Raw genomic sequence first — 21,721 nt, 5'->3', positions numbered from 1 at the left:
GATGGTGTGGGGAGGGGATAATTTATTGAGTTCCTATTAGTGCCAGGCAATATTTCAAGTGTTTTAAGCAATACTTCATTGAATACAAACAACAGCCCACTAAAATAGCCACTGACTACTCCCCACTTTCTAGATGGATAAAGAAGGTCCATAGACACCGAGTAAGTTACCTACCATTATAGATTCATGAATGAGAAGGACTGAGGCTCATCCCCAGGCCTTCGCGCTGCAGGACGCTTAACCTATGGCTAATGCACAGCTAGCACAAGCTCTCTGATCTGCACGGTCCAGAGATGGATCTGAGATAACCAGATTTTCAGACGTTTTGGTTTGGCTTTTTTGAGGCGGAATTTCTCTGTGCAGCTTCTGGTTGTCCTGGAACTTGCTCTGTAGACCAGGTTGGCCTTAAACTCAGGGATCCACCTACCTCTGCTTCCCAAGTGCTGGGATTGAAAGTGTGCACCACCATGCCCAGTTGTATTTTTGGTTTTGAATGAGCAAGTTTATTAAAGTAAACCAAAGTAAAAGAACAAATGTAGATGAATGATAGGTAGATGGACAGATAGATGATAGACAGAGATAGATAGATAGATAGATAGATAGATAGATAGACAGACAGACAGATGGAATAATAGGTAGGTAGTAGACAGACAGATAAGATAAATAGATAATACATAGATAGTAGATAGATAATAGATGCATAGATAGATGGATAGATAGGCAGATAAATAGATAATACATAGATAAGTAGATAGGTGTACATAGATGGATAGATAGACAGATGGTCAGACAGACAGACACATGGATGGATGGGTGGATGGATGGATGGATGGATTGATGGATTGATGGATGATAGATGACATCATTAAACTGGGTCAGCTGGAGTTCCTCACATAGAAAGCCCCAAGTAGAGCAAGAGTGTGCCTCCAGGCCAGGCTTCCAAGTAAAAGATGGAACCACAAGAGACAAAGATGACATCGCATTCTGGCTCATGACACTCAGCAGGAACTGCCTGGGGAAGGGGGAGCAGTGAGGCAGAGGTGAGAGAGCCTTCCCTCCCTGTCGCATGGGTGAGCATCCTCCTTCCCACTGCAGGAGTAACCTCTTGGAAATAGCTGGCCTTCTAGCTGTTCTCTTCCCACCCTGTCACAGAGTTAGTGGGGCCGGGCCCGTCCCCAGACCTTGAAGGACACTGGAACAAATAACGCTTGGTTCTGAAACTGGGGTGGGGCAAGCCAGCTCCCAGAGCCAGTGTTTTCAGCCAGCTTAAACACATTCCAATTCGCCGGGCCTGGTGGTGCACGCCTTTAATCCCAGCACTCGGGAAGCAGAGGCAGGCGGATAGCTGTGAGTTCGGGGACAGCCTGGTCTACAAAGTGAGTCCAGGACAGTCCAGTCAAGGCTACACAGAGAGACCCTGTCTCGAAAAACCAAAAAAAAAAAACCAAAAAACAAAAAACAAAACAAAACAAAAACAAAAACATATTCCAATTCAGCCGGGTGGTGGTGGCGCACACCTTTAATCCCAGCACTTGGGAGGCAGAGGCAGGCGGATAGCTGTGAGTTCGAGGCCAGCCTGGTCTACAAAGCGAGTCCAGGACAGCCAAGGCTACACAGAGAAACCCTGTCTCGAAACACCAAAAAAACAAAAACAAAAACCCAAAAAACACATTCCAACTCACCAACAGAACGTACATTATGCTCTCTCTCCACAATAGGATTTCACAAGCTGCCTTCATCTCTTCTCAGAGACCACCCCTTTTCATCTGTGCCAGACTGTTCGTTGCACTTAAATGTTCCCACAGACACTGGCGCTGGCCAGACCCAGGCTTGCTTTCTCCCCTTACACATCTGTGAGTCTCCGTGTCCATTTGCTAAACAACTCAATCCAAGGCACACACTTAGGGCCTTGATTTATGGAGACAGGGGTTCTTCAAGAATGCCCCGTTTTGTTCCTTTTCCAAACTTCACACAGCAGGTGTTAGCTTGAGATCAGGGTCCTTTGGGGGCGGGCAGTACTTCCAGTGTGGATGTGGCTTAGTCATTAAAATGTCAGTGAACATGTAAGAGGGCAGGAAACTGTCAGCACTCACTCACATACCTGTCCTGTTAAGAGGCTTCGCTTCTATCTTTATATTTTTGCTTTTTTTTTTTTTTTTTTACTTTTCAACATTAAGAGTTTTGCACAATCACATCCCTTACATGTCTCTGTGACTGGAGACTGAGAAGGCGTTTCTACCGCCTAACTGCTGTTTATTCAATGCCACATACTTACTCAATAAATATTTGAGTATTTGCATGTGCCAGGTACCAACCTGGGCACTGGGAATCAACCAGCTATGTTCTCTATCCTTAGAGAAGGCAATAAAAGGTAATGATATATATATGATATTTTTCTCTCAATCAACAAGAAAGCTATAACAACTATGAAAACGTACATGGTGTTCAGGATGTGGCTCAGTGGTAGAGCACGTGTGTACCACGTACAGCTGTCAGCATCCGCCGGGTGGCCTGGGTTTCACTTCCAGTGGGCCAGACCAGGCACCGCTGCTCAGTTCTAGACAAGAACAGATGGACCTTGAGGTCAAAGGGCCCGTTTCTCTCTCAGGACCAACTAGAGCTCTTTGGGGCAAGGCTGGTATCAGACGGCAGTGGGGACTTGGGAGCTCCACAAGCCTATGGTGATACCAAAAGTGTTAACAACCCTTTGCCAAGCTGCTGTGCTAGGCATGGCAGAGGAAGCAGGTAGGTGTTCAAAACCGCCAGCAGGCAGGTCTGGTGAGATGCAGGCCCAGCAGCGCTTCACTGAGAGGCTTTCAGTGGCTGCCAGGGCAGTTCCGCCATCTCTGCAATCAAGCTCCAGACATCCAGTGGCAATTCTTCCCCCACACAAACAGAGTCTCAGCCGGTCATGGTGGAGGAATGGCGCGAGTACAAGGGACAAGCCAGCCTTTACTTATAAACCTTGGGCAGTGGGGAGGGGTTTGTGGGTGACTATGTCTGATTCTCTAGGGCTAGAGATGCCAGGATACTTAATCTACATGCAGCGGTGCAGTACCTCACTCGCATGCAGTAGCACAGAGTCCTATCACAAGAAGGAAAACGCACTTATCCTATGAGTGGGAGAAAAGAACTTGTAGGTATGATTAAAGGTCATTTGCTGAAGGCTAGGATCTCCTCAGCATAGGATGGGGTACTTGCGGGAATCCCCAGGTGCTGGTTGAACGGGTTCTATCAGGAAAAGGTCGAGCCTGTAAATTTCTCTGCGGGCTACATGATGCTCCTTAGCATTTCTAGGGTTCAGAGAAGGGACCTGGATAAGAAAGCAAGGGTGGTCACTATATACATGAGCTCAGAGCTATCCCAAAGGGTCAGACTTTGACCTTTCCAGCAGAACCACACACACAGTGTTTTGGGGTTTGAGTCCCAGCACTACAAAACAGTGTGTGGAAGGCACAACGTCAGACAGAGTGTTTGTGAACAAAATCCAGCACGGCTGGTAAGAGCACCTACCCATGGGCAGACACCCTCAGTTCAAATCCCAGCTCAGCCACCATGTGATCTTGATTAAATTCTGCCACATGTCTAAATAGTTTAATCAATTACATGGGAATAGAAATTGTTATTTCCCCCCGCCCTATGGCTAACATTGAGAGCTAGCATATTTGTAAGTAAGTCATTCAGAAGACAGTAAATACCACATAATTGTTAGTTCAGAAAAGAACAGGAACCGTAGTCTACCACTGACCATATCAGGGTGAATTGGCAGATGGTCTTGGGAGCTATAGAAGCACACAGCATCCTCAAGGGCTCAGGTAGCTAGACCTGGGTGGCCACAGCAGGGGGATGGCGTTTCTGGCTACTAACCTAATTTACCGATCAAAGCTGCTCTGATCAGTAACTTCTTGCTCTCAGAAATGACTACCATGCGAGCTAAAGACAACTTCCGGTGGCTGATTCAGAAGAATCTTACTCTTAAGAAATAGATCTTGGGGGGGGGGGGCGGACAGGGGCGGGAGTTGCTGGAGAGATGGTTCAGAGGTTAAGAGCACTGGCTGCTCTTCCAAAGGTCCTGAGTTCAATTCCCAGCAACCACATGGTGGCTCACAACCATCTATAATGAAATCTGGTACTCTCTTCTGGTGTATATGCAGGCAAAATATATATGATAAAGAAATAAATCTTTAGAAAGAAGGAAAGAAAGAGATCTTGGGCCGGACAGTGGTGGCGCACGCCTTTAATCGCAGCACTCAGGAGGCAAAGGCAGGCAGATCTCTTGTGCGTTTGAGGCCAGCCTGGTCTACAAAGTGAGTCCAGGATGGCCAAGGCTCCACAGAGAAACCCTGTCTCAAAAAACAAAAACAAAACAAAACAAAAAAAAACAAAACAAAAAGCAAAAAAAACCAAACCAAAACAAAACAAAAGACCTAAATAAATAACAAAGAATCTTAGGGCAAAAAATAAAACCATGATTCGGAAGGGACATTGGGAGTGAAGCTCTCATTTAAATGTTTGAGAACCGTTCTTGTGACTGACGTCCTTGCCTCTCTGAGTACATCCGCCCACAATGAGGGCTTATGGTTTTACATAGACTCTTGTATGTCTTGAACATTTATCACCCTGGCTCTGGAACAAGTGTAATCCTGACCAACGATAGTCTTCATACATTTGGAGGGGAAATCATGTCTTCTTAAAGCTTCCAGAGCCAGTCATCCCTACACAGTACAACAGAAATCTAGACACTGAAGGAAGTGTCCAGAAGTTTGTGGTGTGCTGAGACTCGAACTCAGGACACTGTGTATGGCACACAAGTGCTCTACCACTGAGCCATGCCCTGAGCTTTTCCATGGGATGGAAAAACATTCTGAACCCTTGTCATTATATCTGCAACGAGGTCCACCCAATACATCCTGTAGCCTAGAGAAGGGGTCAGTATTAAGACCCAGACATCATCATCGTGTGAGATAGGAGAACGTTAGGAGAACTCTCCAGCCTTTTCAAGCTGAAATTGGCACCTGATATCTCAAACTATTCCTGTCCCTGGGAGATGGGTGTGGTGTTTTCATAGGAGCCCTGACTTCACTCAAACAAGGGCAGTCTTTCCTTCCCTGTTTCCATTTTATCACAGATGTTGTGCATGTTTGTGCATACGTGGGCTGGTTTTGTTTTGCATATGGTGTGTGTGGGGGCACGCACACGGAGAACCCGCCTTTAATAGGAAGACTCATCCTCCATCACTCTCCCTCCCAATTCACTGAGGCAGGCTCTCTCAATCAAACCCAGAGCGCACTGATATGCCGCTCTCACTAGCCAGCTTGCTCTGATGATCCCTGTCTCCACCTTCTGGTGCTGAAATTACAGGCAAGTATCCATACACACATACACACACACACACACCCCGGCGCTGACATGGGTTTCTGGGGATTTGAACTCTGGTCGTCACGCTTGCACAGCAAATGTTTTACCACTGAGCTAACTCCCAGCTCCAAGCCTGGGTTTTAGGTTGTTGTTGTTGTTGTTGTTTTTATTCTTTTTTTTCCTAAGCAAGTTTCCCCTTATATATGTGAGACGACAGGGTTGAAACCTGATGAGCTAAGAGAAATGATTACTTAAGAGTCCAAGGCCTGGAGTTTAATCCTCATAGGGAAACTATGATAAAAAGATCTTACAAGTCAAGCATTTGCTTGGGAATCCCACTGACCACGGGTCAACAGTTTCCCCTGCAGCATTCCTAGTGGTGACTGGCACATTTGCAGACAAACCACAGCTCTATGCTGAATACCCATTCATTCTGTCCCTAAACCTTACTCATAGTAATAAATGAGGGGCAAGAGCCAGCCAGCATGAGGAAGGCTCTCTAGTGCCAGGGTCCGTGAATGACACACTCCGTCACGTCACTGAATCCTTACTACTGCACTCTGAGTGAAGCCCCCGCGGGCACCGACAGAGGTCTCTACATGGCCGGCCTTCCTCCTGAGGCATCCGGCTCCTCCCTCAATGGCTGCCCAGATTTTCCACCAATACTTTCCTTTGCACATGCTGCTCTGTTCTTCGGGCCTGCCATGCTTCCTAGGCAACCCACGGCTCCTTCATTCACCTCCCTTCCGGTCTTTTTTCAAATATCCTCTTCCCTGTGAGCTCTCCTACCAACCTTTCGAAAGACACAGCACTCCTTTTATCATAAATATGCCTTTTCTGCTTGTGTGTGCCCACCACCGCCAGAGGTGACCAGTTTCTTTTTCTTTTTCTTTCTTTCTTTCTTTCTTTCTTTCTTTCTTTCTTTCTTTCTGAGACAGGGTATCTCTGTGTAGCCTTGGCTATCCTCAAACTCACATTGATTCACCTGCCTCTGCCTCCCAAGTGCTGGGATTACAGGCGTGCACCACCACACCAGGCTTTTTTTTTTTTTTTAAGAAATTACCATTTTCAAGCCCATCAGCACAACTGATTTTTGTTGTTGTTGTTGTTCCTTGACTGGAATATGTGCTAGGATTTTTGTTCACTTTCTTTTTTCTTTTTTCTTTTTCCTGTGTAGCCTTCGCTGTCCTGGACTCGCTTTGTGGACCAGGCTCGCCTTGAACTCACAGCACTCCACCTGCCTCTGCCTCCCGAGTGCTGGGATTAAAGGCGTGCATCACCACCACCCGGCCTTTTGTTCACTTTTATTCACAGTTCTAAATCCAGTCCTTAGACAACTGACACATGGCAGGCACTCCATAAATATTTGTCCTTTAAATTTCACATAAGAGAGAACAGGCTCAAAGTAGGCAACTGGACGTGCCTTTCATAGAGAGCCTGCCTTCATTAGGAACGTACATTCCAAAAACCAAACTCAGCTAGTGCCTTTTCCTGGGGGGCGGGGGGGGGGGGTTAGGGGCACTGGGCGGGATACTGGACCTCAAAAACCATTCCCGGAATCAATTTAGCAAGGCATGTGTGTCTTGCGGTCAAGAATTGTATGCACATAGCCAAAGTCACCTGAAATAGTTTCTGCCCCAACTTGGAAATTTTACAAAACTTCAGGAGAATGTTCCAAACTGAAAACAAGAAGACGTCACCGTTCTCCTGACAGCAGTTTCCCACAGTAACATAGCAGCAGACAGAGCATGCAGCCTCCTCTGGAGGCCAGTCAGAGCCAAAGACTATGTCCAGATTCCCAATGCTCTGCGTTCTCCCTAAGATACTGCCTAAGGCCAACCTGCAAAGGATGCTCCACTCTCAGAGGCCGAGACCTTCCCAGGTCAGGCCACGCTAGGGTAGAACTGCCACGGCACTCTAGTTTGTCCACCTATGCCGGGGGTGCCTGGCCCCGCGTCAGGTGCTTAGCAGCTGCAGTTTTGGCAATAGCTAATGTAAAATTAAAATGTGGAACTGTAAGTATTACTTCTTTCCCCTCTTGAGGGCTACAGTTGCCCAGACTCGAGAAGTGCCCTCCTTGGGTATATATATATATCCTGTGACAATAAAACTAATCTGTTTGAAATTCACTTCATCTATTAAAAGGCCGGGCTTAAAATCTCACATTATTACACAAGGGGTGTGTGTGGGGGAGGAGTGCAAGTGCTGACAGTATTATGAAGAACAATGCCAGGAAAATCGCAACACTCTGACCATTTTTTTTTTAAAACTTAAGCGATATTTTTTATTTTTCCCAATTATTTTGCTCACTTCCATTCTGAAAAAAAATTAAATTAAAAAAAAAAAAAACTACTCCTGGGGAGGAAAAATGAAGACCTCAAAAGCAAGTACAAATTGCTCATTTAAAGAACAGAAATTAAGGATGCGGGGGCTTTTCTTCCTGTAACGCTCATCTTTCTGCAGAAAGAATCCGAATCCTGTCCCGATTCTTCTTGGGCAGTGAGGCAATTTTAGGTTTTGTGTTAGTTAATTTTAATTTACAAAAGGGGGGGGGGGGCCTCCATTCTTGAGACACCGCCGTTGCTATGAGACTTGTAGGCCACAACAGATGGCCGCAAGAGCAGTTCTCAGGCCAAGCCGGGGCTCTGAAGCCCGCCACTCAGGCATACCATTAACATTCCTGGCATACTTTCAGAGGCAGCTCCCCGCCCCCCCACCCCCACCCAACCACCTTCAGACTGGCTCTCCAGCATCTCCTGCGCTGGCCTCTCTAGTCAAGGGGCCCCCGGTAGAAATTTGTTATAAATGACACAACCAGACAGGGAAAGGGTGCCACCTCACTTAGAGGTGGCTCCAGGTGGGCACGCACCTGGGTATACACACCCGTGGACACACCCCACTTTACCCATTCATTTGATTTTAAGCTTTGTCTCACTTTCTTTTGTCTCACTGTTGCACTTAAGAGCGAGCACTGGCTTTCTTCTCATCGGAAGTAGTTTTAGTGTCAAGGCAGTAGGGCTAGGGGGAAAAAGTTGAAGGATTTCTTTTTTGTTTGTTTGTTTGTTTGGCTTTTCTTTTTTCTTTCTTTTTTAAAAAAAAATAATTTATTTAATTTTATGTGCATTGGTGTGAGAATGTCAGATCCCCTAGAACTGGAAGTTACAGACAGTTGTGAGCCGCCATGTGGGTGCTGAGAATTGAACCCAGGTCCTCTGGGAGAGCAGCCAGTGCTCTTAACCACTGATCCATCTCTCCAGCGCTTTGTTTGGTTTTCAAGACAGGGTTTCTCTGTGTAGCCTTGACTGTCCTGGACTCACTTTGTAGACCAGGCTGGCCTTGAACTGACAGAGATCTGCCTGCCTCTGTCTCTGAGTGCTGGGATCACAGGCATGCGCCACTGCACCCAGAGAGGTTGAAAGAATTCTAATTTTCTTCCTTCCTTTCTTTCTTTCTTTCTTTCTTTCTTTCTTTCTTTCTTTCTCTTAAGAAAAAAGAAGAAAAAGTAGCTGTGGCCCAGGCCTGTTATTTCTGTACTTTCAGAGGCAAGAAAAACCACAAGTTCAAGGACATATTCAGCTACAAAGTAGGTTTGGGGCCAGTTTGGACTACATGAGAAAGATAGGAAAAAAAGAAGGAAGAGAAAGCAACTGGTATTTCTTATTCTACCTTGTCATCATAACTCCCCCCCCCCCAAAAAAATCACTTTGCTTTGGTCCATCTCTCTGTCTTCCAAAGTAGGGTAATGATCCTGACCCTACTTGCTCTCAGATGAAGGAGTCAGTGAGGCACGGTTAATGGACAACTGAGAAATCATGGCCTAAAAGTAAGGTCGCTGAACCCTCAGATGCAGCGAAGCTAAAGATAAGGGAAGAAGCTGGCTGCCGAGGAGGCCACCACCTGCGTGGCCGTCCCTTAGTAGTCCTGACCAGAGGCTTCTTCTGTAGACACACTCCCCTGATAGCTTTATCGCTCCTAGTGGAGCTTTGGAACAAAGCAAGCCATAGCTTCTTGGGTGGGGTTCATTGCATTCCATCCCAGAGTCTCCTTGGCTTTCAAACCAGGCTTGCCGGTGCAAAAGCAAAGTCCTCCTTGGAGCCTGTCACCAGGGCTTACCTGACCACTCGAGGACAGCAAGGCCAGCTTCCCAGTTTCCTTCTAGCACATCTGGTGGTTGTAGAGGACTCGCCTATCGGTGAGGTCAGCTGGTTTGGCACAGACATCCTGCCACCACGGAGTTTTTGGCTTTCACTCCCGAATCCAGTCCCTCCCAACTAGGAACGAAATGACTGGAAACTGCTTATGTCTTTGCCTTCTTAAAAGTCTCCCACCTGAGAGGACAGTTTCCCGACTGTCCCCAAAATGGAACCATCTGAATTGCTCTGAAGCTTGTTTCTTTATAAAAGCATGCCTTTGAAAGACGGTCTAACCGGGTGACAAGCAGTGACATTTTAATGAAGTCCACGAGTGGCGGTGGTGATGCTGCTGTGTCTGGGATGGCTGGACCCACAGCGTACCCATCGGATGCCTTAGCTGAATCACACGGAGGACTCTGGCCAGCTATTGGGCTTTTGGACTCATGGGCCTCCATAGCTCTGGAGCCCAGGTAGAGGTAGAGGAGGGTGGTTCATAGGGCCAAACCTTTCAAGCCAGTCAGTGGGGCGCATCATGCAGGGAAGGGGCTGGGCAGTTCTACTGAGCCCCACTGTGTGCTGGCCACAGCACCACACTGCCAAGGAGGGAGCCAGCAGGCATTCCACAGCCCCAGGAAGGAAACTTTTAAAAATGGTTGTCTCCGGGGAAACAACAAATTTAGATACTTAATCCCCACACCCTCCAATATAGCTCTCTAAAGATATTGTTCTTGGAATGAGGTAGCTATGTGTTTACCCCAGTTACTAATGATGTGTTCAGTTATGTATTTGGGGTGCCTTAGAATTCTGCACAAATACACAAGGGCTTTCTAGACACAGCATGAAATGTAAGGATGAAGTTTTTCATTTAACATTCTCCTGTCTATATCTTTTAAAAACATTGAGATTTATTTTTTTCTAAAGAATGCTACGCAGAGAAACCCTGTCTCGAAAAACCAAAAGATAAAATAAAATAAAATAAATATGCTGACTAAAAATTATACTGATTCCTTCCAATGCAAAGCTAACTGACCCTCAATTCAGGCATCACCTTTTGATTTATGTATTTTCTTGGCTGTAATTCATAAGCCAGGGGTAGAATTTTAAATAGGAACTGATGCTAGGTATTTACTGCCTACTTTGATTTTAATGCTTATTTCTTCCAAACTTTTCCCACACTTAAAAAAGGCACTTAGGCCGGGCGTGGTGGCGCACGCCTTTAATCCCAGCACTCGGGAGGCAGAGGCCGGTGGATCGCTGTGAGTTCAAGGCCAGCCTGGTCTACAAAGCAAGTCCAGGACGGCCAAGGCTACACAGAGAGACCCTGTCTCAGAAGAAAAAAAAAAAAAGGCGCTTAGTATTATCTTGTTACTTACATATCAACCTATGTTTTAAGCCATCATCAACCAAATATACCAAATAGACACATATTATATTAAAGTGATTGTGTGGTGATCACCTTTCACCCAATAAGGAATGCCACTCTGGAGCTTCTACCATTCAAAGCAGTCATATTTAGTATTTACATTCATTACCTGTATGTTGCTTCTATAGGGAAATATTTTTCTAAAGATAGGTTATAGCCAGCAGCAGAGAGGAAAATTTCCAGATGACTAAAGCACCAGAGAAGACGTATTTTGGGGTGATTAGCATGGATTTCTAAGCTTGGAGGCTCTCTGAATGCTTGTCACCTTCCTTCCACCTTTACCTGTCTTCCCTACTTTGGTTTACTACTTGACAAGAGTCTCTAGGAACTGGCAAACACCTCTATTCAGGAAGGCACTCAGAGCCAATGCTGAATCCCCTGGCTTATAAAAAGGACCCTTACCTATTTGTAAACTATTTTCATTCCAATTTTTTTTTTTAAAGCTACTTCCTGCAAGTCAGAGGAAAACGGGCACATGGCAACACTGGTTTCAAATCCACTAATCTTCCACCGACTCCTCAGCTATCTAATGGCTGCCCAAGTGAGAACACAGGATGGGAAGGTCCTGGAAGGGCTTGTCAAACAATTTAGCAGTACCAGGAAGTGAGAGGAGGATGTAAGGAAGAGCCAGGGCCCACCGTTCCTAAGCATCTCTTACTGCTGCATTGAGATGCTGGCCTTGAGAGCCTGACCTCGGGAACACAGAGAGGGGCACACCCAGTGCCCAGTGATACCATTCCATTCCCTTGTTCACCTGTGCTGCACAAACATTTCACACCAGATGTATAGTCAAAGAGAACTGTTAAAAAAAAACAACAAAACAACAAAACAAAAACACAAAAACAAAAAACAAAAAACCAGCGTCACTCAGAATAGAGGCTGGGGGTCCCACACTGGAGCCCGCCAAGATGTCCAGCCTGACTTTGTGTTTTTTTCAAAAGTCAGTATATAAATCTGTTAGCCTTAATTGAAAGTTCCTTTACTCTCCTGGAGTGAGCATCTCATTCCGCCGCAATAAAGCATACAGAAAGGTGAGGGTGGCAGCAATCTGTCACGTCCCTCTCACCCTTTACAGCTCACTTTGCAGGCATATCTGCCAACTGGAAGAGTTGGTCTCGTCATAAAAGGTCTCTCTCACTTTCTCCACACTGTCATTTCTGTGGAGATCAATGTAGAAGTAATGTCTGGGAGAAACAACCTCCAAAAACCAGATCTTACCTTCCCCAAAGTGGAAACTCAAAGCACCTCCATTGTCCTCAATTATCTGGATACTTCTGTCCGGCGTGGACACACAGCCAGGCTAGCCCACCGGGGCTTGGCGGCTTGGGCAGGAGGTACAGAGGCCAAACTGCCGACTGCAGCAGAGCCAGCTCCAGAAAGGCAGAGCTGAGACACAGGTGTCTGACACCCAGGCACCCTCAGCTCCCGGAACCTGCACTGTCCTCATTAGCCAAGTACAAAAGGCAGTTCGAATTACTGCCCTCTCCCGAGCCAATCGCCTGCCGGCCTGGCTGACAGAAGCAGGCTTACTGGCCAGAACCCGAGAGCCGGTTTCTACAGTGCCCGCCGGCAGCCCGCTCCTTGCGCCCTGGAGCTGTTCGTCGGGTATTAGGAACTCTCTCCATCCGTCCGAGGCGCCGCCCTAGGGTCCCCGGAGACTCTCAAACACGCCGTGCAAAATGAAGGCAAAGCCAAGCGAAGGGCGCGCGCAAGTGTTCGTGACACTAGCAACCTCTGGTGTCTCTTTCTCGCCTCTCTAGCCTGGTTCCCCCGGGCACCCAGCCTCCCTATGCAGCTGATGGAACTCAGTTTTTAATCAGCTATGGGTTGGGCTCCCCCCGCCCCACGAGACTTTCTTATGGAACTGAGAGACAAGTAGACACAGATACAAAGAAAGACTTTTTTATAGTCACCGTTCTGAACAATGAAACCCAATATTGGGGGGGGGGGGGAAATCACTTCAGATGTGAAAATGGATAAAACTACTGGAAGGAAGAAAGAAAACACCATTTTCAACTCCAGCAAAGTGGAGCGTTGCAGCCCACCTGTGGGCCGAGCTGACACAGGCTCCTTAAACAGCAGCCAGCTGAAGGCATTGTACTCTCTGAAACGGCAATCCTTTGCAGCTGTACGGCTAGGCAGCGCTTGATTCAAGTTTGGTATTTGCCCCAGACTGTAGGGGTCAGCTTAACAGTAACCATAGACACAAAGAAAGAGAGAACTGCACACAGAAAATGGCACTCCAAGTGTGTCTGAGTTGGTGGGTATGTAAATGCATTTGTCTGGGATACTAGTGTGTGTGTGTGTGTGTGTGTGTGTGTGTGTGTGTGTGTGTGTGTAGGAAGTATGTAAAAAAATCACAGACAATTCATGAACTTTCTTGGAAAAAAAAGAATCATATTAAGAATTCAGACTATTTCTTAGGTGTGGAAAAACTGAACAAACATGCACATTTACCCCACCAGTCCCAGAAAGGACGTTGTAAGGCATACTTAGCAGTGAGCAGGATTCAGACACCCAGAAAGTCTAGTGTCTCCAAAATGTCAGTGTGCTTCGACAACGGGAAGAAATTCATTTAAAGGTTGTCTCTCGGGAATGCTCCAATGTGAAGTGCAAGCATTGAGACCGCATGTGGGTTACAAATGGAGCCTGGGTTGGGGCAACCAGACAATTCTGATAAAAAAAATCTTATCAAAAAAAGCGAACTCCTGGTAGAGTTTGCATTATAGATACAGCCTTACTTTGAAAAACAGCCTTCTGCAGTGGGGGTTAGCCTAGTGATAGAATACTTTTTGGCTCTGAGTTGGACTCCAAGCAAGCAAAGAAGCTCGCGCGTGTGTGTGCGTGTACACACACACACACACACACACACACACACACACACACACACACACACACAAACACACACACCCCTTTCCTTTTAGAAAGGCAAAATTGAACCGGGTGTAATATCAAAAGCCTTTAATCCAATCATTCAGAAGCAGAGGCAAGCAGATCTCTGTGAGTTCGAGACCAGCCTGGTCTACAAAGCAAGTCCAGGACAGCCAAGGCTACACAGAGAAACTCTGTTAAAACAAAACAAAACAGGGCAAAATTGTCTTGTTTTCCTTTTCCTAACTTACAGCCTCACCAAAGGCCACGCCTAACCCTTCCTAAGCCTGGCTCGCCAGAGTTTAAGAGCCTCCAAGTTAAAATAAATCTTGAATGATTCCAAGTTAATAGCTTCCTGCTGCTGACCAAGACCTCATCTCCAACTCCAGGGTGCAGAATGGTTATGTCTGACATTTGTCTGTTCCAGCAGCCTTCTAGTGGGAATGCCATCCTTTTCAAGTTCTTCCTTACAATACCCTCATCTCGTTGTTGGTTCTAGCCACAACCTACACAGCACATGTCTTCATGGATGCTCCGTTACAGTGATAGAAATCTTGCCTGGCGTGGTGGCACATGCCTTTAATCCCAGCACTCGGGAGGCAGAGGCAGGAGGATTGCTGTGAGTTTGAGGCCAGCCTGGTCTACAAAGTGAGTCTAGGACAGCTAAGGCTACACAGAGAAACCCTGTATCAAAAAAACAAAAACAAAAAACAAAAACAAAAAACAAAGAGAGAGAGAGAGAGAGAGAGAGAGAGAGAAAGAAAGAAAGAAAAAGAAATCTTGGTGAGTCCCTAGGGAAGGTGAAAAACAGGCAAGTAAAACCTCTCTAAATTATGTTGAAGTAATGAAAGTGCCTGGCTTTTTAAAAACTCATGAACTGAATAAGCAAACCATTGTGGGATCTACAAAGAATTGATTCTGGGCTAAGTCTTCAGTGTGTGTGCTCTGTATGTGCTCTGTGTGTGCGTGTGCATGTGTGTATTCACAGCATGTGACCTCTGACGAAGTTGGCCCACTACAAAAGCAACCACAATTGCTTGTGGTTAAACCTGTAGTTCACCACAATTGTTACTGTGCCTGTAGTGACGAAGTCACTTTCTTGAATCATCATTAAAACACTGTAATTATTAGTCCAATCTTACAGATGAGGAGGCTAAGAGGAACCTGTTAAGCATTTCACAGCATGTAGTGGTACATCAGGGAAAAGGCAGGTCTACTCTTTGGGAGATGACTTCAAAGCCCACACCACCCTCTGTGATTCAGACTGACATGGGGGGGGTGGAGGGGATAGGGGGGTGGCAGGCTGGGGTGTGAAGGGGGAGGGGAAGGGGTGGGGAGGGGGGAGATGGGAGATATGGGCAATATATGTGTGTGTACATATATATATATACATATATGTCTGCACATATATGTATATGTATATGTATATGTATATGTATATATACGCACACACATATATGGATCCCTATGAGTTCAAGGTCAGCTTAGTCTACATAGCAAGTTCCAGCCCAGCCAGGACTACAAAGTGAGACTCTGTCTCAAAAAATATTAATTTGTAGGCTAATATATGAACCCTCTCCGGCTAGCAGGGGAACCAGACACAAAACTGCTCCCCTGTCCACTGTCCAGGCCTCAAGTGAGACCCTGCCCTCAGGCCCCCCCACTTCTTAGGGACTTACGGCTTCAGTGTCCCACTGCACATCTGAGAGTCATTCACAAACATCTGGACTGTCACTTCCTTGCCTAGCTCCTTTGGCAATCGGTGGAGTTGCCCCTGTTTGAAGAGGGTTGCTATCTACTCTGGAAGCAACACAGCACCCCTCAGACCAGAAGGGAGGAGGCTCGCCTGCCTCTTCCTGTTCTGCCACTGACTGGCCAAATAGCCTTGAGCAAATCACTTACAGGACACACTGTGCCTCGGCTTTGGAGGACCCTGGTCCAGAAGAGCATCCTGTATCCTCCCAGGTTAGTACTTGTGGTGGAGAAGGGATAAAAGACAGTCTCCTACATGCGATTTTGACAGAATATGTTGTTTTTATTTTTCCTTTTCCCTAAAAAGTAGTAGCCCCTGGGCTCTGGCACATTCTGTTTTCTTCTGAGTACCTTTTCAAACCCAAACCCAAAGACTGGAGGGTTCACGTTACCCTCTAATGAACAGCAGCCCATGATGGAAAGCCTCAGTGTCTGAGGGATTTCCCTTAACGATTCTCACAGGGCCTCCCAGGCTGCTCGCTCAGGATTAGTGATAAAGGTCTGTGGAAGGAAACCCTTGCCTGGTGTTCTGCTCTTTGGCTGTCCTTAACACTTTCACCTTTCTCCAGGAGTTGGGGACAGATGGATTCTGTCTGTGAGGTGGATTTGGATGCCTGTCAGCCCTCCTTACTGTGTATTTATGGCATATTCTCAAGGTTCAAAGAGCTTTTCCCTCAGTAGGTTTTTGGAAATGAGAAGTTTGTCCTTAATACTTGAAGGAGGAATGTGAGGAATTTTATGAATGGAGGGAACAGAAAGAGCCTCTTGGCACCTGACCTGCTTCCCCCCCCCCCCCCCCCCCGAGAGCACTTGCCAGCTTCCAACATGCTCTGTATTGTACGCATGTAACTGTGTGCAGGTTGTATGTACTGTCTACTGTCTCTGTTCACAAGAATGTCTGCTCCACAAAGACAAGCATTTTTTTTGTTTGCTTTTGTTTTATCATGTTTGAGTCCTATTCCAACAATGGTTGGTATAGATTGCTTATTCAATAAATTAAGCCTCAATAGATCATGTAAAAAGTTAAAAAAAAAATGGTACTTTTCAGCTGGGCAGTGGAAGCACATGTCTTTAATCCCAGCACTCAGGAGGCAGAGGCAGGCAAATCTTTAAGTTCGAGGCCAGCCTGGTCTACAGAGCAAGTTCCAGGACAGCCAAGGCTACACAGAGAAACCCTTGTCTCAAAAAAACTGGAAAAAAGAAAGAAATAAAGAAAGAAAAAACAAACAAAAAGGAAATGGTACTTTTCACATCTCATTCTAGAATTCACTGTGTGTGTGTGTGTGTGTGTGTGTGCGCGCGCGCGCATGCATGCAGGTACTCATGCATATGTGTGTATGTATATAAAAGTAAAAATTCTATATCTAGTATCTTCCTTGATTACTTTCCACCTTCCTTTATCTATCTATCTATCTATCTATCTATCTATCTATCTATCTATTTTAGTTTTTCAAGATAGGGTTTCTCTATGTAGCCCTGGCTATCCTGGAACTCGCTCTGTAGACCAGTCTGGCCTCGAACTCACAGATCCACTTACTTCTGCCTCCCAAGTGCTAGGATTAAAGACGTGAGCCACCACTACCCAGCCTTCCTCTCTTTAGAATGAGAGTCTTTCACCAAACTTTGATGACTTTCCAAGGACCTGCCTGTCTCTATCCCCAAACACCCAGCACTGGGCTCCAGAGGAGTAGGCTACCCAGGTGCAAGGACACGTCTTCATGGCTCTACCTCCCCCTGCACTGCATCTTTGAAGACAGATCACAGTTGTGGCCGTGACCACAGGGATGATGAGCTGCAGCTGGGAAAAGGCTTCAGCCAAAACCATGGTGATTTTCAGAATGTGTTTGGTTGAACTCCACGAATACCCACACGCAGGCTGAAAGAAAGCTGACCAGTGAGCTCAAAGAGGAACCTGAAAGCTCCTGGTTTATTTCCTTTTAATAGGAAATTGCGTTTGTTGGAGAACTCCAGAACGTTGGAAGGAGTCACATTTTCCTGGAACGCTCTGGAGGAGTGAACTCGTTGGCAAGTAAGCCAATGCTCCTTTGCACCTGGGTGAGCATTCCTTATGTCAATCTGATGGCACCTCAACACTAACAAGGTTGATGAGATAATGTGTAGATGCCGGGTAAGTCCAAAGCATCACGCCTTTCCCATCTAATAATTACAGGACACACACTACTGATGACACAGAATCAGAAGGCTTACTGTGTACTGCTGACGTAAGAGATCACAGTCAACAGAACATTTCATTCCGTCTGCCTCTAGGCTACTGCCCCAAAGTAGCCATATCATCCCTGCTCTTTACCCTCCCTTCAGAGTCTATAATTCTTTGGGAAAGCCAAGGAAGTCTCCTCATGAGAATGTGAGTGGCCAGAAGGAAGCACAAGGCATTGAGCTGTGGGAAAGCTAAGTCTCTGTTAGTGTTGACAATCGGGGTCAAGGAATTACACTCAGGTTCACACTTGGTTCTGTGGATGAGACAACATCAGGAATGAAGCTGCCACGTCACAAGAATAAGCAAAGTATAAAAACAGCCGAACACACGAGCTCCTCCTCCTACACAGAAGCTGTTCACAGGGCGCTTACTGAACATCAAAGGATATGAAGTTCTGTAGAGAACTTTCAGTTCTGTTTGGTTTGAGACAAGGTCTCCTGCAGTCTAGGCTGGCCTCGAGCTTACTGTCTACCTGATAATGGCCTTGAACTTCTCATCCTTTCGCTTCTACCTCCAAGCACTGCAATCACAGGCATGTGCTGCCAGACCCAGCTTGCGTGCTGCTGGGGACTAAAACTAGGGCTTTGTGCACACTAGGTAAGGACTCTACCAACTGAGCTACATCTCCAACCTTGAATTTTGTTTGAACACTATCAATAACTCTATATGGAAAGTATTGTTGTTGTTGTTGTTACTATTATTATTATTATTATTATTATTATTATTATTATTATTATTATTATTTAAATGCCAGAAGAAGTTGGAACGATGGGTTCCAATTTCTGAAGGCCAGGTGCCAACCCTAACTACTATACCAGGCAAAGCTATTATCACTGAAGGAAAAAAATGAAAAGTTATCATGATGAAGGAGCTTATGATCATGAAATCAGCTCTACACAAGATACTTGAAGGAATTCTTTGGACTGAAGGGAAAAGCAAGTCTATCTATGTGACCACAGGAAAGAATAAGCCATGCTAGAAAAATAGTTAGAGAAAAGGCGAAAAGACCAAGCACTAGCAAATCAACAGAATAATAGGATTCAAATCATATCTTCCTTTTATTTATTTATTTTTGGGTTGTTTGTTTGTTTTTGTTTTCTCTGTCTAGCCATGGCTGTCCTGGAACTCCCTCTGTAGACTAGGCTGGCCTTGAACTCACAGAGATCCACCTGCCTCAGTCTCCCAGGTGCTGGGGTTAAAGGCGTGCGCCACCACCGCCCTGCCTCATACCTTCCTTTTAAAACATTTATTTGGGAGCCAAAGAGATGGCTCAGTGGCTAAAAGCATAGGCTGCTCTTCCAGAGGACCTGGGTTCAATTTCTAGCACCCACATTGCAGTTCACGACCAGGTACAACTCCAGTTCTAGGGGACCAGACACACTTCTCGGGTGTCCAAGGCAGGCACCAGCCACACATATGGTACATATGACATATATGCAGGCAAAACATCTATACACAAAATTTAAAAAATTTTATATGTATGGGTGTTTTGCATGTGTGTCTGTACACCACATGCGTGCCTCGTGCCTAAAGAAGCCAAAGAGAGCATCAGATCTCCCAGAACCTGGTAGAGGTGCTAAAACTAAGAGACTTGAATGCTTAGCCTCAAATAAGGCATCTTTATCAACCTCTCCACCATAGCACAGACAGGGAGCGTTGAAGAGAATGGGAGTGAACAATGTAAAAGCTGGAGGAAGGGAAGGAATGATGTGAGATGTCTTCTGGACATGGCATAGTCATTGCACTAATAAGCCCACACCAGCTACAGATACCTGCACAAGACCCTGCTGAACATGATCAAGGCAGTCAAGAATGACAGGCCACATCTGGAAGGACCTCATGAGGCTCCACCCCTAGCTGAGGAGCTCCTGGCAATGATGGATGGCTGCTGGGGGGGGGGGGGGGGAAGAGAAGCCATTTTTGTTCAGGAGTTGGCTATGGTAGAATGACCATGCTCCTTCAGACAGCAGATGGGTCACTAGGCTGGTGAACTCAGAAGCCTCCTCTCTAGAAAGGGAAGTAAGTCAGCCACAAGCATCTGGAGTCATAGGAAGCAATGGGACAACACAGCAGTCTATGGGGTGTCCTGCTTCCGGATTCAGGCTCCTGAAACTCCATCCCACAGAAGACAGAGCTCCTAGATTGTCTGACCTCTCCCAAGTTCAGAAATATATATTATGTAAAACTTCTAAGGTTTTTTGGTTTTTTTTTTTTTCAGGGGTGGGCAAGGGGGTTGTCTCTAGACAGGGTTTCTCTGTGTCACCCTGGCTATCCTGAACTCTCTTTGTAAACCAGGCTGGCCTCAAACTCACAGTAATCTACAAGTCCAAGATGTGTATAGGACGTCATATTCAATGTCAAATAGTCAAAGAGTATATTACATTTGAAGCACTGGATTTTAATATTAAAATTAGGGGCTGGGCCAGGTGTGTTGGTGCACGCCTTTAATCCCAGCACTCGGGAGGTAGAGGCAGGAAGATAGCTATGAGTTCGAGGCCAGCCTGGTCTACAAAGCAAGTCCAGGATAGCCTAGGTAACATGGAGAAACCCTGTCTCGATAAAAACCAAAATAAATAAATAAATAAATATTAAAATAAAATAAAATTAGGGGCTGGGAGACTGGGGATATGGGTCACTGGTTAAGAGCCCTTGCTGCTTTCGCAGAGGATTAAGATTTGGTTCCCATGCTAGATCAAAACCATCCATAACTCCAGTTCTCGGGGATCTGATGCCCTCTTCTGACTTCCATAGGCACCAAAGTACACACATAGCACACATACATACATACGTACATACATACATACATAATACTCATATACATAAAATAAATAGAACTAACTTATTAAATGACTACAATGAAAAATTAGATAAATAAATAAAAGCAGAGACTGGAGAGGCGGCTCAACAGTTAAGAGCTTGGGCGGGGTATAACGGCACATGCCTTTGATCCCAGCACTTGAGAGGCAAAGGCAGAGGCAGGAGATTGATGTGAGTTCGAGGCCAACCTGGTTTACAAGTGGGTTTAGGACAGTCAAGACTACACAGAGAAACTCTGTCTTGAAAAACCAAAGGGGGTGGGGAATGTGTACCGCTCTTACAGAGGCTCTGAGTTCAATTTCCAGCACCAGTATGGGGGAGGGGATCAAAACTACATGCAACTCCATCTCTAGAGGTCTGATGTCGGGAGCCGCTCCGCCATTACAAGGTGACGTTGGTTTCCTGTTTCCTGGTTCTTCACGGAAGCCCTTGCGGCCAGTGCGCATGCGCAATTACGTCACCCTTACATAACCTGTTTACGCAGACGATATGCTAATTGGGTATTCTCTAGAGCGCCAATGATAAGAGGACACGTCCCTATACGCCCCTGATTTCCCTATATAAGCCTTGGGTTTTTTGGGGAAGAGGTCCTTCTCCATCTGCTATCAAAAAGAGCTGTACAATAAAATCGCTGTCGGAAGAATCCTGAGTTGCTGCGCCTCCTTTATCGGCGAAGGCTGCGCGCGACAGTCTGAAGCCTCTGGCCTTTGTAGGCACCTATGTTCATGTGCACATAGCCCATACCCACACTCAGACAGACAGTCAGACACACATACACACACCACTTTATAAATATTTTTTTTAAAAAAAACTAACTTTGTCCTGGAGAGGGAATACTTCCTTGGCATGCATATGGCTTCAATCTCTGGCACATCCCCTCCACCAGCTGCTGTAACTTGAACGGTAGATTGGTGTTTGTAGCATTTGAGGTCTTTAGGTACATTGCATCCAAATAGTTTTTGAAGGGTGAGGACTGGGAGAGCGATGGCCTGATATGTAAGAAGTCCTCAAGGTTGTCCCTAGCAACAAGCATATTTAAAAGTGCTAGGGTGTAATACAAACAGAGCACATGACACACATGAACCTGTGTAAAGATCAGAGGGACACAGAACATTCCTAGGGGCTACAAGAGATACCCCAGACTCTCGA

The 21,721-nt window shown here is 46.0% G+C and overlaps 1 protein-coding gene across 2 annotated transcripts in view; it reads right to left on the bottom strand.

The window, feature by feature from the left end:
- Positions 1-21,721, bottom strand: part of SHROOM3 (shroom family member 3) — a 297,712-nt gene that overhangs the window by 152,159 nt on the left and 123,832 nt on the right. Inside the window, exon 1 of one of the 2 annotated variants that reach the window (XM_084760169.1) lies at positions 12,133-12,610. The exons of the other annotated variant lie outside the window; for it this stretch is intronic. The gene's annotated coding sequence lies outside the window, so the exon portion shown is untranslated. Of the gene's footprint in view, positions 1-12,132; positions 12,611-21,721 lie in introns of those variants that run through there. 2 annotated transcript variants of the gene reach the window in all.

Source organism: Acomys minous (assembly GCF_964271855.1).
Source record: "Acomys minous genome assembly, chromosome: 15".
NCBI classification, from domain to species: domain Eukaryota; kingdom Metazoa; phylum Chordata; class Mammalia; order Rodentia; family Muridae; genus Acomys; species Acomys minous.
This window is presented reverse-complemented; position numbering and strand designations above follow the sequence as displayed.